The sequence below is a fragment of the Euprymna scolopes genome, chromosome 34 (genome assembly GCF_053919585.1).
Source record: "Euprymna scolopes isolate OS-2025 chromosome 34, ASM5391958v1, whole genome shotgun sequence".
In the NCBI taxonomy this organism is placed as follows: Eukaryota; Metazoa; Mollusca; class Cephalopoda; order Sepiida; family Sepiolidae; genus Euprymna; species Euprymna scolopes.
Genome location: NC_136515.1, coordinates 24,726,130 through 24,743,692, shown reverse-complemented (window position 1 = coordinate 24,743,692; position 17,563 = coordinate 24,726,130). Strand labels below are relative to the sequence as shown.

At 29.1% G+C, this 17,563-nt stretch overlaps 1 protein-coding gene across 13 annotated transcripts in view; it reads right to left on the bottom strand.

Moving 5' to 3' along the window:
* LOC145259136 (uncharacterized) overlaps positions 1–17,095 on the bottom strand; it is a 158,975-nt gene extending 141,880 nt beyond the window's left edge. For 3 of the 13 annotated variants that reach the window (XM_080116821.1, XM_080116823.1, XM_080116827.1), the window contains exon 1: positions 16,444–17,066. The gene's annotated coding sequence lies outside the window, so the exon portion shown is untranslated. Of the gene's footprint in view, positions 1–1,422; positions 1,478–16,443 lie in introns of those variants that run through there. The other 10 variants (XM_080116825.1, XM_080116828.1, XM_080116831.1 and 7 more) reach the window with 6 other exon arrangements.
* Between the last annotated feature and the right edge of the window lie 468 nt (positions 17,096–17,563).

Genomic DNA, 17,563 nt, shown 5'->3' with positions numbered 1-17,563 from the left:
TGTTGATTGATTTTGTATTGGAAAAAAAAAATCTCCTTGGAAGCGAACATAATAATATTTAGAATCTAATCAGACATTTCTCTTTATAAACATGGCAATGTAGCTGCAGGATTATAATATAATTGAGAGAACAGCAGCTTCCAAGGATTATTCCAATGAAACCCTTGTGCAGCATCTTGTACATCCGAAAAGTTCAGCACTAAAATTTCTTATCTTTCTTTGAAATATAAAGTTTTTAAGATAATGAAACTCATGCTGGGCAACAATTTTTTACTTTTTGAATGTTGTCTAGACTTTTACAACTGATTTAGGATATTGTGTATTGCTGAATCAGGAAATGGCATTCGTTCTTCTCTATCAGGTCAGGTTTTTGTGCTAAGTTAATTTGAAAACAAAAAAAAATATTAGATCTTGTGCAAAAATCGATTACATTTTTGTGCCACTATCAGCTGATTTTTGTCAACACATATCCTAATATATTTTTAAGAGAAAAATGTTTTGCTAACAACATATATTGATTATCTGATAGAAACATTCATTACTGTAAACTGAATGGTGGGCATTGATAAAAGATAGGTACACATAAACTGCATGTTGCTTCACCATTGTTCAAACTTCAGGGCTTGAACTTCTGCTTCTTTAAACTCTTGGAATGCTCAGCAGCAAGGAGGTCTCATCAGATTTCAAGAGTAGTCAGCCATCATGATTGCGATCCTGATACCTGGTCTCCATCTCTTTCAGGTCCTGATACCCTCCTCCTGCCCATCGCTCATTGAACTCAGGTTCTCAGGAAACCAGTCTATAAGTGAAAATAGTTAGTGCATCTTGATGCTCACGTTACAGCTAAGGTTTCTAAAAACAGTATATTGTTGACAAATTCTGTATAGTTTCTAGCCTTATTGTTGCCAAAAAAGTTCTTCATTACCAGAACAAATACCTTCTACACTTTGAATTCCACTTCATAAAGTTTTCAAACTCTAGATCTCTGATAAGCTGCCAGATCTGAGGACTCTCAAAGATGCCAACTTTCAACTTCTCCATGATCAATCCTGGAAAAGCTTGGCACAAGTGAAGCAGTCACCATCCTTGTCCAGAGCTTCGGTGAACTACTAGATGAAGACGAGCTTAATGTGCAGCCGTGAGAAGAGTATTCTGTCTGTCCACTAGAGGGCGCAAGGCACCAATTCCTCATGCACAAGCCAGTCCTTATTTATCCGGAGCATCAATTTTTGGAAGATTTTGAGGTTTTAATCCCTTTTCAACAATTACCCAGAACTACCGTAGTCAAATATTCCTTGTCATTAAAATAATTTCAAATCAACACATGGTATTTTACCCCCAATAACTTCTAAAATGCTCCACACATGTATACATGTGAATGAAAATGCAAATGACATGTCGCCATAGTTAATCAAATTTTACCTGATTGAGCAAAACCAATGTGATTTTTGGATTCAGTGCATCAGAGTTATTCTAAATCATCTGAAAAAAATGCAAACAACAAATTTGTTGTTGACCAATGTTATCTACAAAAAACAAACAAAAAAAACAAAAAAAAAACAATCTTTGCTTTCAGCAAACCTACTCTGGACTGTGCTAACTTGTTATGAGACGATTTCAATATTTTTCGAATTCCAATACAATTCCAAATTCTGATTCTTGTTAAATTTATAAATATAGGTTTTTTTTGAGGAGGTAAAATTATCATAAAAATTAAAAACAAACACAAAAAAACATGTAATATGTGAATATATTTGTGCAAGTGAAAAAATTATGCTTGTAAGAATGATGAGATAGTTTTATTGGTAGCTTATCCATTTATTGAATATGAATAATAAAAAAGTTTTAAACCAATAAAAACAATAAAAAGAATTATTTTTAGCAAAATAAACACTTTTTCCAATTCTAATAGTTCATCTCAACACTAGTGCTAACTTATTGCTTGTATTTCATAACTGAATCTGTAAAAGTAAATGTTGGCATAAAAAGTCATTTGATACAGATAAATCTGAACTTTTGTCACTTTAAACATCACACACTATTACCTTTTATAGCATCAGTTTTATATCTTAGCGGTAAATGCTCACATAATATGGCACGCACCACACTTAGGTTTGGAAAGATTGATTGTTTTATGTTTGAATACTCTAATTTGAGTAAATCCTCCTTTACATATGTTTGATCCATAGCCGATGAATTCAAATAGAAACCAAGAGATTCCTCTACCTCAACAAATTGAGTATCTTTATATTTTTTTTCTCCTAATAATTGCGTAAGGTAGAGTTTTAGACATTGTAAATAGATATTATTCGACAAATTTGTTTCAGTTAGAAACAATATCAATTTCAGCATATTATCATTTACTTAACACTCAGAAAATGAAAAAACATTTTTGCAACTTCTACTGAAGTTTTTATTTGTAAATCCTATTTATGCTTTATGGGTGACTAAGAAGTTGTTCTTAAACAGTTTATAGAATTAAAATATTTTTTGCAGTCTCACATTAATTAGAACACCAGAGTACCCTTCAAGAAGAATTTTGAGTGATTTTTAAATATACTTATATACAAATTTTTAAATATACTTATATACAAATTTTCATCCCTATTTCTGCCTAAGCACCTGCTTGTATGCTTTAATCATATAGTTTTATATGGCTTTAAGTAACAATTATGGCAGTTGAGCTTAGGAAATTAAAATTCAGACAATTTAGATATCCTGCAAAATAGAGAATTTCCTAAATTGCTCACTGAATTTTTCAGGAATTGTATAACTTAAAAGTGGGTAAAAATTTGTAAATAAAAAAAAAAAAACCCTTCAAAATAAACCTGTTGAACTTGACTAGAATAAATTAATTTCCCCATTAAAATCATTTTAATACCAAGTCCAACAAAAAGATTAACATTGAAGTTTTAAATGTGGCTCAGGGATACATTTTTTTCAGCTTATGATGTGGAATATGATGTTTTTCTGTTCCCTGGTTACGGTATTATTTATATTTAATGATATACATGCGTTTTATATACTATATATTGTATTGTGTTACTAATTTTTAATATGCATAAAATTTTGCTTAGGGTCCCGCCATACGGCAATTTCACCTTACAATTCCAACCCTACAATAAACGTTTTTTTTCTTTTTCTAAAAATGTTTTTGCAGATTTTCAATATCTTCATCTACATTGTTTTTCATTCCATGTATAAAAATTTTTTTATCTGTATAAAAAAAAAAAAATTTATCTACATTGTTTTTCATTCAATGTATAAAAATTTTTTATCTACATTGTTTTTCATTCCATGTATAAAAAATTTTTTATCTACATTGTTTTTCATTCCATGTATAAAAATTTTTTTATCTACATTGTTTTTCATTCAATGTATAAAATTTTTTTTATCTACATTGTTTTTCATTCAATGTATAAAATTTTTTTTATCTACATTGTTTTTCATTCAATGTATAAAATTTTTTTTATCTACATTGTTTTTCATTCAATGTATAAAAATTTTTTTATCTACATTGTTTTTCATTCAATGTATAAAATTTTTTTTATCTACATTGTTTTTCATTCAATGTATAAAATTTTTTTATCTACATTGTTTTTCATTCAATGTATAAAAATTTTTTATCTACATTGTTTTTCATTCCATGTATAAAAATTTTTTTATCTACATTGTTTTTCATTCAATGTATAAAAATTTTTTTATCTACATTGTTTTTCATTCCATGTATAAAAATTTTTTTATCTACATTGTTTTTCATTCAATGTATAAAAATTTTTTTATCTACATTGTTTTTCATTCAATGTATAAAAAAAACAAACTTTCCAACAACTTTTGAGGGACATACATCATTAAAAAACAAGTGAAGCATGCATGGTTCCTCGTGAGTGCATAGTGAACGAGGCATAACAAAAAATGACTAAGTTCAGCATTTGCAGCCCTCTCCCATTTAGCCCCAAAAGTCCCCAGAAGACGTCAAATCCTGGTGAAAATGAACAAACGGAGCAGTTTTTGCCTTTATACATGTAAATTTGAGTTCTGCACCATGTAAACAAAGAAATGACTAAGTCCATCATTGCCCCCTCCTCATTTAGCCCCAAAAGTCCCCAAGGCCTTAACATATTTGAGTTCAGCATCATGCAAAACTGCTAAATAGACATGCACAGAAAATTTGACAAATATGGTAAAATACTCCCAAAAATGGGGTGTTTTTATTAGCCCTAAAAGAACCCCTGGGCACACTCAAGAGTTAGGTATATCAGAATTTTTGGCCAAGTCGCCATAACAAACATTTGTTTGAATAGACACCTATATGTCTATCAGATTATAACAATATGAAAATGTAATTTAAACCCGTAAATTTTATTTCAATAAAACGAGCAAAGACCAAATTTGAATATCATAAAAGCTTTAATAGAGAAATAAACAATTTTATTTATTTTTTTCCTTGGATTTCTTCACTTAACATTTCACGGAATGTCGAGCAAATAACACGAGTTGAATCTTATGATATTTATTTAACTGGCAAAACATCACTTACCTGTTCCACATGACTAAGATATGCTTTCTTTTAATCTTCCTGTATGAGAATTTATTCATATTTATGTATTATAATCCATGTATTTTTTAAATGGAAGCATTTTTCAACCACATGTCACGGTAAATCGTTGTATCGATAATACTAGTTTATCGTCCATTAAAGAAAGCGGATGTTAAGATTCTCACTTTGTTATCTACGGAAGCCTATAAGTGTAAAAAAAAACACTCATTCAGAAACGTTAGTAATCTCGATATGAGATTATATTCCTTCAAATTTTCCACTTTTAAAGGGAGATAACTTATCGTCCTTTTTTTTTTTTTTTTTTTTTTTACTGTTGGCGTTTTTATGCTATCATATGTGAAAACTGGTATCTTTTATTTTGGGATTTACACGAATTACAAATTAACGAGCATAGTAAATGCAATATTTTTTTTTTTAATATCTCAAAGAAATACCTGAATTTTTTATTTATTATACTATAAATTTGTATTATTCGGTATCGTCTTTTTTTAATTTATATAGAAAAAAAAAAAGGAAACCAGGAATTAAATATAAAAATATACACTGACCGAAAAATATGGACTGGAAAATTCTAAACAAAAAATAAGATTCCACTTAAAAAAAAAAAAAAAAAAAAAAAAAAAAAAAAGGATTTACACTTTGGACTTTACAGGTAAATTTGCACATAACTATTCTTTTTTTTTTTTAAAGTTAATTATTTTATTTATTGATGTTTTATCTTCAATTTGTGATATATAAAACTTGTGCACAAAAATTATTAAAATTCTCAGACATTTCAAAATGGGGGGGGGGTGAATTTATAAAACAACGTTTGTCTAAAATATTATATTCAGTTTATTGGAAAGAGCATAAAATTTCACATTCACCCTGAAAAAACCGTAAAAATTGAACCAATAGAAAAATTGATAGATTTTTAAAGTTTAAAAATTGAAAAAAAAATCAATTGATTTCATTACGTAAAAAAAATGGCTGCCTGAACGCACGCACGCACTTTGTAAACACTGTTTTTTAAAAAATGAAAAATAATATTTCTATTATTTTTTAAACAACTTAAATAGTTTATTTTGGAAGTATATTCTATAAAGAAAATAAATAACCCACTTTAGAAAGAGAAATTACGAGTTTTTTTATATTTTATTCGCAGTTTTCTGTTAGGGGTGTCAAAAATTCACCCCAAATTCTGATACACCTACCCAAGAGTTATCGCGAAGTATAGACAAACAAAATTATATAGAAATCAGAAAGTTTTCTAAAAATCCAAGGCATCAAGTTTTTTTAATAAGCACAAAAGTGTCAATTTTAGCCATTTTAACCCGAAAGGCACCCCTGGGTTGGGGGGGGGGGGAGGAAAGTTTTCCCCGAAAATCCGTTCTGTTACTTTACTCATATCATGTTTAATGTTTATGCAAACTTTCAAAAAATTCCAAGGCATTGAGAAAAGTGCGGACAGACGAACGGACGAGGGTGAATTTACAGGTCCACCCTCCTTTTGTCGAGGGACTAAAAGAGAAAAAAGTGAATTAAATAAATCTTGTTCTGGAATGACAACTAATGGTACATATACACCCACTGTTTAAAAAGAACAGTTTTCTTTAAAGGGAAGTAACTCTGAACAATTACAGAGTTGTGTCCCATATTAAGATGGTGGCTATAAGAAAATAATTTCGACCCGGAAAAAGCTTCCATTGAAAGGACATAAATGATTTAAATCTAAATCACATTTCATCTTTAACATCAAATATCAAATATTGACTTCGTAGAAAGAAAACTATGTTAAAAACTTTATATATTAGATGCTGTGGAATGTATTTTCGAATGACAAAAAAAAAAAAAAAAAAAAAAAAAAAAAAAAAAAAAAAAAAACCCCGTATTTACATACCACATTGCGAACATGTATGACATCGTTTCATCGGTGTCAAATGGAAATAAGTCATTTATGAAAGTTATAACCATTCTTGCATAACAAATTTTATGAATTGGCATCGACAACGGACAATACTGACTCGCTAAAATCCGATAGCGAGAACAGTCGAATATAGCGATCAAACAAAATGAAACGCGAAAGGGGAAGAAAGAAAATTTAAAACAAGAAAAAGACTTATTTACATTGCATTTTTACCGATATATTTACATTCACATTTGACGGATATAAATTAAAAGAGGCCAACATGACAAAAACAACAAACCGACTCAAAATTTTACAAAATGAGAAATGTTCGCCGAATTGATTATGTCAAAACAGACACAATCTACATATTTTTCTTTGTCTGTCTGATCGTCCGTTCCACTTTTCTCGGAAACTACTCGACCGATCTCTGGCTGAAGTTTTGTATGGACCATTGTTATAAAATGCAGCGAACTAAGTATTATAGTATTCGTTTAATGCAGTTAAGGATTAATCACCACATTTACTCTAGAAATTTAACAAAGCGCTCAGATTTAACGAGCTAAAAAATCTAGTTTAGATGATAGTTAACTTTTGTTTAATTATTAAATTTTACGCTGACAATTTCTTAAAATAAAATAAAAACTACCTGTCTGGTGTAAAAACAATAAATATATATACATCAGATTACAGTGCAAATAATAAATTTACAAGTACTTTATCGGTTTCCAGGAACTATTTAATTTAGTATGGTCACCCTCCGGCTGTTGTATAACACGTTACTGAGCCAATACGGGTAGTCAATCGAAGGAGGCAGTCGAATCTGTATAAATACTTTTTTTTTCTTTTACTAATCAATTTAATTGCTATTCATTTATCATAAAATCTCACTGATAAAGTATATTAGGCACGGCCATAACGGAAGGAGAGCGTATTTTTTGATGGATTCTCTTTAAAAATCTACCAAAAATCAAGTAATTATCCAATAAATACGAATCTTTCACCGATTATTAAGTGAAGAACGAACTTTATAATGGTGTATTTTTTTTCATAATCGAGATATATATATATATATATATATATATATATATATATATATATATATATATATATATATACACTAGCAAAAGTACCTGTCGTTGACTGGGTTCAACAATAGCCTACAGAAAATGGACTCTGATTTATGAAAGTATGATAGATTATGAAAAGAAGGGTTGTAAATTTAGGTTGGATTTTGGGGGTATCAAAACCAAAGCAAAAGATAATGAAAGTAAAAATAAAATACATGAACCCCATAATTTATTATACCATACCTGTTCACACTGAAACACTTATTACAATATTCTGTGGATATATATTAAAAAACCTTGTTAAACTTTGTGACATATTTCCATTCTATGGAGGTCAGGTGCGAACGAACACTCCATAATTTTATTATACCATATTTCTTCAAACTGAAACATAATTATCAAAGCATACTTATGCAGATAGATATGAAAAGTCTTTATTAAAGTTTGTGCCTATTTCCATTCTATGGAGGCCAGGCGCGAGTGCAAGACCCCACAGTTTTATTATACCATGCCTATTAAAGTTAAAACATACTTATCAAAGTATTCGTATGTACGTCTATAGCAAAAACACTTGTAAACGGTTTTTTTTTTTTTATTTTTTTTTTATTTTAAAATTTTTTATTTCCATACTTTGTGGACCAGGCGCGAACGCAAACCCCACAATTTTAATGAACCACCGTTCTGCCAGATCAAACATACCCATTCCTGTGTCTCGATACATCTTCTATCATTATAGTCAACCATATAGGAGCCTATTCGTGACCAGACACACACACAGCTTTATATATATATATATATATATATATATATATATATATATATATATATATATATATATATATATATATATATATATATTGCCGATACCCTCATTTCTTTATTTGTGGGTACAAATATGCTTAAAATGATCAGCCGAAACAGTGCAAAGTATATTGTATTGTGGGGAGGGGGAGGATTGTAAATAAAACAAACAAAAAACTGCGCACGTATCAAATTTTAAAGTTGAAAATCTGAATTTAGAATGTGTTTAATTTTTCATCTTTTGTTTCGAAGTGTGAAATTCGTTGAATGTTAATTATTATCTTTCTGATTAGCAAAAAAAAAAAAAAAAAAAAAAAAATAATATTTTCATTATTTTTACGAAAAACACTACTTTTAAATCTTTGAAAAATAAATTAATTTTCTTTTAGTGAGCCCAATATTGGTAGAATAACATTAAATAGGAAATGCTTTGAAGAATCGATATCAAAAGAAAGAAATATCTATAAATAACTGCGCATTTTGCTAAAAATGCGATAATTTTTTTCATGAACTTCTTGTTATTCAAATTCACCTATGGTTGACTGTACACGCTAAAATAATTGTCTGTAGTTACAGTTACCTACCTCCCCCTTTTCCAAAATTACGAATTATTTCTCGTAAAGCCTTCCGTAGTTTCTTTAACAAAAAAAAAAAACAAAAAAAAAAAAAACGAACGTTAAATTTTAGATTTTTGAATTGGGATTTCTACATATTGAGATAAAAGATGAAATTATTTGAAATTCAGGGACTTATAATATTATTGCATATTCTTATAGGGGTTTGTATTACTGTACACAGATTCGAAAAAGTTGCCAAAAAAACAAATATATAAATAAATGTTATCAAAGGCAAGATAAGTTACTTTTCTACCTAACTGGATATGTTTTCAGTTTTTTTATTTAATGTAACATGTTTATTCAGCTCGAAAAACATACTGTGTTTATCGATGTATTTGAAAATTCAAAATGGCGCCCGACTCTCTCTTTAACACGGTAAGTTTAGGAAAAGGTGCTATAAATATAAAATTAGACAAAATACTGTTAGAAACTCGCTCAATATATATTTCCGTGACATAGGGTGACATACATTCGGTGGTTTTTTTAATAGTATTTTGTCTAGTTTATTATTTATAACACCTTTTCCCGAACTTACCATATTAAAGAGAGTCGGGCGTCATTTTTAATTTTCCAATACATCGGTAAACAATGTATGTTTTTCGCGCTGAATAAACATGTTATATTGAATAAAAACACGAAAAATATATCCAGTTTGGTAGAAAAGTAACTTATCTTGCTTTTCATAACATTTATTTGTTATATATGTTTTTTGACAACTTTTTTGAATCCATACAAACCCAAAAATATTTATCTTTTGAGACAAAAAATCGCGAGGAGAATGGTTTTTTGAAAATTTAAAAGCCTATAAAAAATAGAAAAAGTTTTATATTATTCTGCTTTTCATATAACATTCAAGCTTTTCTCTTTCTGGAAAAAAAAAGTTACCCAAGAATAAATTTTAATTAGTTTTAAAAACAACTTTGTTTCCCTTTCACTTTTTGGCCGTTCATAAAGTCTGCTTACGTTTCAAAGTTCACAGCAGAACGATTTTTTGTTAACTGATAAAAAATTTACACCGCGTAAACTCTCAATGATGGCAAACAATTTAATGAAATAATTACAAATAAGTTTCATTTCAGAAAATAAAATCGAATTCGAAAATAAGGATCAAAAGAAAATGAAACGTTTTTATTAATTTATTTTTATATACATCTGCCAATCGATTAAGTCTGGCATTTCTCGACTAATATCGGCCAGTGTCATCGGTAAAGTTCGTCTTTCTACGGAGAATTCGTCAGCACAAAAAAAAAAAAAAAAAAAAAAAAAAAAAAATCCGTGAAAAAAATTGGACAGATTTAAATACATAGATCCAAAAGAATAAATGAAAATTTTATACTCAAGAAACGGAAACTAAATGTTTAAAAAATTTCGATAATTAATGAAATAACCTCCGTAAATATTTTTTTTGTTACTGGGAAAACGGATATAAAAACAAACGAAATAAGTTTTAGTAAGTATATACAAATTTGGATTTTAGATTTTTTTTTTTTTTTTTTTTTTTTTATAATACGTTGAGCAATTTATTTTAAATTAAAGAATTTTTATTTCAACTACTTAATTTGGTTAAATGTTGCGTTATCATAGCAATGGATTATATAAGCAAGCCAAAACCCATCAAGTTATTTCACACACGCATTATGTATACTCGTGTGACCGGCTTAGCTTCCACCAATGAATGAGATTTTCTCCTTTGTGAGGAAAGAAATAGGCTTTCAGAACCCAAAATCATTAAACAAAAAGACTAGAAGTTCTAGTCGTTTAATTGAACTATCACTATTGCCCTGATGATCTGATCCCCATCTGGCATTAATTGAAATGAATGGCTCTCGTCTTGGGGAGGTTTCATGTTTTGGCAATCTTCTGGGCCTGAAATGCAACAGTGGAACACATACATCAAATCTGTTGCCAAGGCCGCTGGAAAAATGGTGGGATCCTTCTATCGATCCAGTAGATATCTCACTGCTGATGCAATTTTCTATCTATATAAGAGCCAGGTACGTCCAAGGATGGAGTACTGTTGCCACATCTGGGCAGGAGCTGCTAGAAAGGACTTATCCTGCCTTGATAGAGTTCAAAATCGACTTTGTAGCTTCATAGGGTATGTTCTCCTTTTCTCTTCAACCTCTTTCTCACAGAAGAGATGTTGCGAGTTTGCTTTATCATTATTTTCATGGCCGGTGGGCGGTGCTCTCCTCTGAGCTCCAATCTATGGTCCCCCTTGCCAAACTTTCACAAGAAACACTCGTCAAGCTGAAAACACTATCAATAATTCCCTCACTCTTTATCTGTGCCTAAACCTAAACGTAGATTCCATGAACAAAGTTTCTTTCTTAGAACTGCATGCCTGTGGAACTGTCTTCCGTTTGCCTGCTTTCCAGCTGATTACAATATAGTTATCTTAAAGCCCAACGTAAACAAGTTTTTGATGAGCCGTTGCCCGTTCCACTTAAGTTAATAAATTTATCGAATTTCCATTACTAACGATTACTATATTATCCAATTGACTATAGTCACTCTTTAACCCTTATCCTCGAGTGGCCTCTGGGCCTTAAGTGACGATGCCTATGAAAAAAAAAAAAATAAAAATAAAAAATCACTGAGCGAGCAATCCACGAAAGTTAATTTGATTAAATATTATCAAATGTCGATTATGTTTACAACCCATTTATGAAAAAAAAAAATTATGTGTCAAAGAAGTTCACAATTGGCTTCCACTATAAAATGAACATGAACACGGAAATTATGTAAATCTGATCTCAGTATTAAAACTGTCAAACAATATATTTTATCACTGATCTATACGTAACTTTGATTATATAAACATTGAATTATTTTTACCAATCGAATATTTTATGCTCAAGGAAAAAAAAACCTAATTGTCACGGCATGAAAATGTTATATTTTAAAAATCACAAAAATTGATCAAGTAGTTATTTTTGTTGATTAAAAAAATCAAATTTTACAATTTTTAGCGATTAAGTATTTTAACAGCCATTGATGAGCCCTTGCTTCTGGAGAGGTTGTTAAGGAGGAAGTAATCAGGGATGAATTTCCAATTCATTCAAATATAACCATTGGTCTCTCTCGCATCGAGCAAGTTATAAAATTTGATTGTTTTTGTTTTTTTTAAGAAACTACTTGATCAAATTACGTGATTTTAAGATTATGCTATCTTCGTCCCGTCGCTTAAAGTGTTCATTATAAGTGCAAGTCTAAACAAGTACTTAATATTCAAAATCAAATAAGGAAAAAAGCTAAGACACTTAAACTTAAAAAGAAAAAAGTATGCAAACGTCATTTTTCCGCAAACCCTCCGCCTGGAAAGGTACATCTGGTTCCTATATTACGGAAGCCATAACTTCATTAGCCATTTTAGTAGGTAGAATAGCGAATACCCCCCCCCCCCAAATTGATATTTATTAACAATCGTGTTATAAACGTGGTAATCGACAATATGCATTTTGGCAATTGTCCAGAATAATGTGCCAATTTTTTTTTTATAAGGGAGATAACTGTAAACTTTCCAATTTATTTCTTCGCGCGTAGAAAATGCATTTACTTCACGAATGCATCCAAACATCACGATTTAGCTGGTTGATTAAAGATATATTTATCCGGCATTGTACAGGTGGAGGGGACAAAATAATTCAAAGTTCATATAAATAATTCATATATATATATATATATATATAATTTAATATAATATTTAAAAAGATTTCAAGATTAATTAAACGAGTATTTATCAAAGTTACGTAGAGGCGAGAAGACGGACGCGAGATCTTGTCAAGGTTTATTAATACAAAGCTTTAATTACAATACAATTTTTTTTCTATATGGAAGTTATAAAAATCGAGACCCTATTCCGACAAAATGCATTAAATGAATAAAACCAAGGCTACGATTCTGCACTTTCATAATCTAAATGTCAAAATGAATTTTCTCAGAAAAGTTGAAACCAAACAAGTCTCCATGCTAGAAATCTGAAAGGTAATTTTAGCTCTAACAAAGATCGAAGTAATATTTTCATTGAAATGCCATTTAATCACTGTAGGTGTTACTGCTACTATTTCAGTTTTAACCAAAGGTAAAAGAATTTTGAATATTAAATTATCATTGATTGAGCGAAGCATTTGAGAAATTAAGGAAATAGATTTTTAATGGATTGAATAGAAATAAAATATGAGGAAAGGGATGCGAAGAAGAATAGGGTCTTGAAAGGAGAAGGTTGTTGGGGTCAAGTAGTTCTAAAGAGCGGAAGAAAAGGAAATGGGGGAGTGATGAAAGGATAATGTCGTCGACAAAGACAAGGAACACGATTGCAATTTGGAGAGAAGTACAAATAAATAAAATAGTTTAAAAGTGGTTACAATTTTGAAAAATATTGAGTAGGGTTATTAAGGTGTTAGAATTTTTTTCTTCTTCGTTAAATAAATCATTATTTATGGAGGATTATGATAAAAAAATATAAAATATTAATAAATTAAAATAAACAAGAACCGATAAACTAACGGAAGCTATAAAAAAAAGTTCCAAGAGGGAGGGGTAATTTGGTTGAATGTAAATAAATAAATCTTAGATCGGATATATCACGTGGAAAAAAAAATGGAGTTTACATTTTATATATATATAAAAAGTAAACAAATTTGAAGTTTCTTTTGAAGTGCATATCAGGTTTTAATATTAGGGAGAAAAAAAATTGCTGATTTTTCTCATTTTCACAAAAGGACAACGAATGCGTTTAAAATGTCCATCTTACTTCTATCAATGTATCCTCGAGGGTACGACCAGAAAGAAAAGAGAATAAAAAATAAACTGTAAATGTTAGGAAATGAACTGAAATAAGGTTTTCGTGTTTAATTCTACATAAAATAATTAGGTGATACTAAATAATTAAAATCGGGAGTAAGTGATCGCCATGAATTAGAGAGAGAGACAGAGAGAGAATGTCATCTACAAAGAGAACGATTGTAGTCGTAGAAATCAATTTAAAACGATCAGGTAAAAACGGACACGAAATATGTTGCAGATGGAGAGAAATGTTACAAGAAAAAGGGAATAATCGGTGATATTGTTAATTATGTCGAAAAACAGAAACCTGAAAAATTGCAAGGAAATATATTCTTTATAAAAACGCGAGACAAAAAAAATCTTAAAATTCTGGAATTTCTGGATAAATGGAAATTTCCATTCTTCCCGATCAAAACTGGGTTATATATATATATATATATATATATATATATATATATATATATATATATATATATCGTGGTATCAATAATGCATAAGCACCATAATCATTATATACATATATAAAATGGTAATTGTTCCAAATGTGTTTAGTTTGTATGAATGTTTAATTTATATAAATTAAACGGAAACAATAAATGGATTCTAATCTTAAAATTCTTGGATATTTCGGATATTTTTTTTAAAGTTTCCTTGATTAGGTATGACCGATTGTGTACGTCTTTAGCGTCCCAAATTTCCTTTTTCAAAAGACGTCATTCTGTACGATTATTCGATTTGTAGCTTTAAAATATCGGCTCAACTTAAGATGTAATAAATTTGTTAAAATATCCAGAAAAGTTTCATATCGATTTAGAAGAGAAATTATTTTGATAAGAGTAAAAAAAAATGTCAGATGAAAATTTAAAACTCGAATTAAAAATTTGGAAAAAATGAAACTGATGTTAAACTAAATATACTTTTACTTTGTGTGTGTGTATATATATATATATATATATATATATATATATATATATATATATATATTAGATTGCAATTAAAGAAATAAATACAAGTCGATCTTTGCAAATTTGTAACGCTACGAGCTAATGCATGGTAAAAGAAAATGTAAAATAAATAAATAAATAAAATAGATTTCATTCATTTTCAAGGTTTCTGTAATAAAACAAGATTAAATTTATAAAATTTGTGACTCAGAAAACGTGTACAATCGGTGTACAATGCAAACATTCTGAACATCTGCGAAATTCAAAACATTAAAACATCTTTTAACAAAGAAAAAGGCTTAAAAAGCATGAAAAAATATTTTGGTACTTTACGCAGAATACGGATCGTGCTGAAATGAGTTATTGTTTAGAAACACATGGGGAGGGAGGAGAGCTTTTAAAACCATTCTATACTTTCACCTAACAATTTAAACAAAAGATGCCGCAAAAATTGAACTAAAAAAAATAAATAAAATAAAAATAGCATGGTGTGCATTCTGCATAAGTGTCAACATTTTTATTTTAATCTTAAGAAATAATTTTATTTTTTAAACGTGAACCGAGATTTGAATGGGTGTTTTTGGAAGTCATTTTGCCCCCATGTTATAAGTTATTTTTAATTAACATAAAAATATTTTCAATTTGTCTTAAAATAATATTAAATTGAAATCATGATGACAAAAGAACTTGGAAAAAAATATATAATATTCAACCTCTGACGTGATTATTATTCATGCTGGGTATTACTAACCCAGTAGTAATTGGTTACTAAGTATTAACTTATATATATATATATTTTATTATTATTACTTATATATTAGAATTAATGATCGTTTAATAATATTTACGTATTTTTGTTTACAGTTAGACCGATTCTATTTGTTCAAGAAATAAAGTGTTAGCGAGGAAAAAAGTTTTGCATCGACGAGCTACCAATTGTGTTACTTATGTAAACTTATTTTTCCCTCCATCATGAAAAGGTGGTTTGCTCAGGGAGGAGAAGGAGGAGGGCATTAGACAATTTTTGTTGCATTTTATTATTAGTTTAATGGTTTAATTTTATATTTATTCATTAATAATGAATTAAAGCATTAGAGAAATTATATAAATCGAGATTTGATACTCAAACTTAAATTTGCTTTTATAATTTTTTTTTTTAAATCTGAAAATATTTTTTATTTAAAACTCGAAATTTAAGATATTAAAGAATAAAAGAAACTTTAATTTTGCCAAAGTTAAAATTTCTTAAAGGACAAAAAAGGAAGGCAAAGTCATTCGTTTGTAGTAAAAAATATTTTTAACTGACAAAGGAAGACATTTGATTTAAAATTTGATCGCAGAGCGCGGGTTTGGAAAAATAAAAACATGAAAAAAAAAAAACAAAAAAAAAAAATTTTAAATATTAAAGTAAGAAAAAAAATGTCATTTTCCTGATTTAAGCAATAAATAAAAGTTGGAAAAGATTTTTAAACAGCTAAAAATTGAAAGATGCCCGTGATTAGAATTGGCGATTATCAATAATTTATAAAATATACAGTAAAATCAGTTTTATTTATAAATTAATTTAGTAGTCGAATAAGTATAATAAAAATGCGATTAAATAAGTTTGTTTTATTAAAAAAAAAAAAAAAGTTAAAATAAACGATCGATCAAGTTTTAAAAAATCGGTCAAAAAGAAATTAAAATGGAGTATTTTTCGGATTTCTTCCAGATTCGTATTTTTTTGTTTTGTTTTTATATATATATATAATTTTTATTCCTAAACTTAAAAACTTACCTTATAAACGTGTACACAAATCCATATATAAATAATAAGAATCCCCCAGTTTTCGTGTTCGCGTAAAGATTGGAATTGGTTTTGTAAAAGTGATTCCTTTTTCCATTCACACCATTTTCCTTTTGTTTTTACTCCATTTTTGCAGATATAAATATAAAAACAATTTGCGACGTTTTATTTATTTTTTTTTTAAAAACAGATTCCTTTTTTTCTTCCTCGATTGTGTATGATTTGAATGGCGCTTTGTAGATTATTATTATTATTTAGTGGGAGGAGATCGTTCCGAACGGAGAAGAAAAAAGCCAAGGTAAAAAGGCAGATTGAACCGGCCATTATTATTCATCTCGCACTTTTATTCGTCTCTCTCTCTCTCTCTTTCTCTCTTAACGCCTTCAAAATTCCCCGGCGCTCATATTTACACTAAAGTCACAACACATGCATTCATCAAAACAAACCAAAAAAATAAACGAATTATGACATATACATATATATATATATACCTCCTTTGGTTTCTTTTTATCCTTTCTTCCCTGATCTGTTTTTATTTTTCTCTACCAGTTTGGTGGAAAAAAAATGGTCCCCTCTCTCTCCACTCACTCTAAAAATATGGCGTCTTCAACTTTGAAGGTTGTACGGTCACGTGACAATGGCCACTTCCGGGTGTCTCATTTGCATAATTTATGCATGACGTAAGGTCATTTGGATAAATTTGCATATTTAAATTTACCCCCCCCCCCCCGGTTTTCATTTAAAAATTTTGTATGTATCATATAGATATGACCCTTTTGATACACCTTTGGGTCAAAAGTGAGCCCCCATGAATCAGGTGTTTCATCTACATAGTTCAAAGTATATACTAAATTAACTATCTGTTCCCTAAAAATGTATGGAGCAATCCCTTGTTCCTTTTCCGGAACAGGAAAAAGTAGATCAAAGATTTGAGTTTCGTTTAACTGTGACCTGACCCTTTTGAATCAAGGGAATAAATCGGTGTAAAGTTTTGACAACTTTTATTTAAAGTTGCGAATTTCACATAGAATATAAGATTCGGCTTAGTTATTGTTCGGTGGTAAACGTTACTATTAGCGACATGACTTATTTATAGAGAAATTATTCAAAA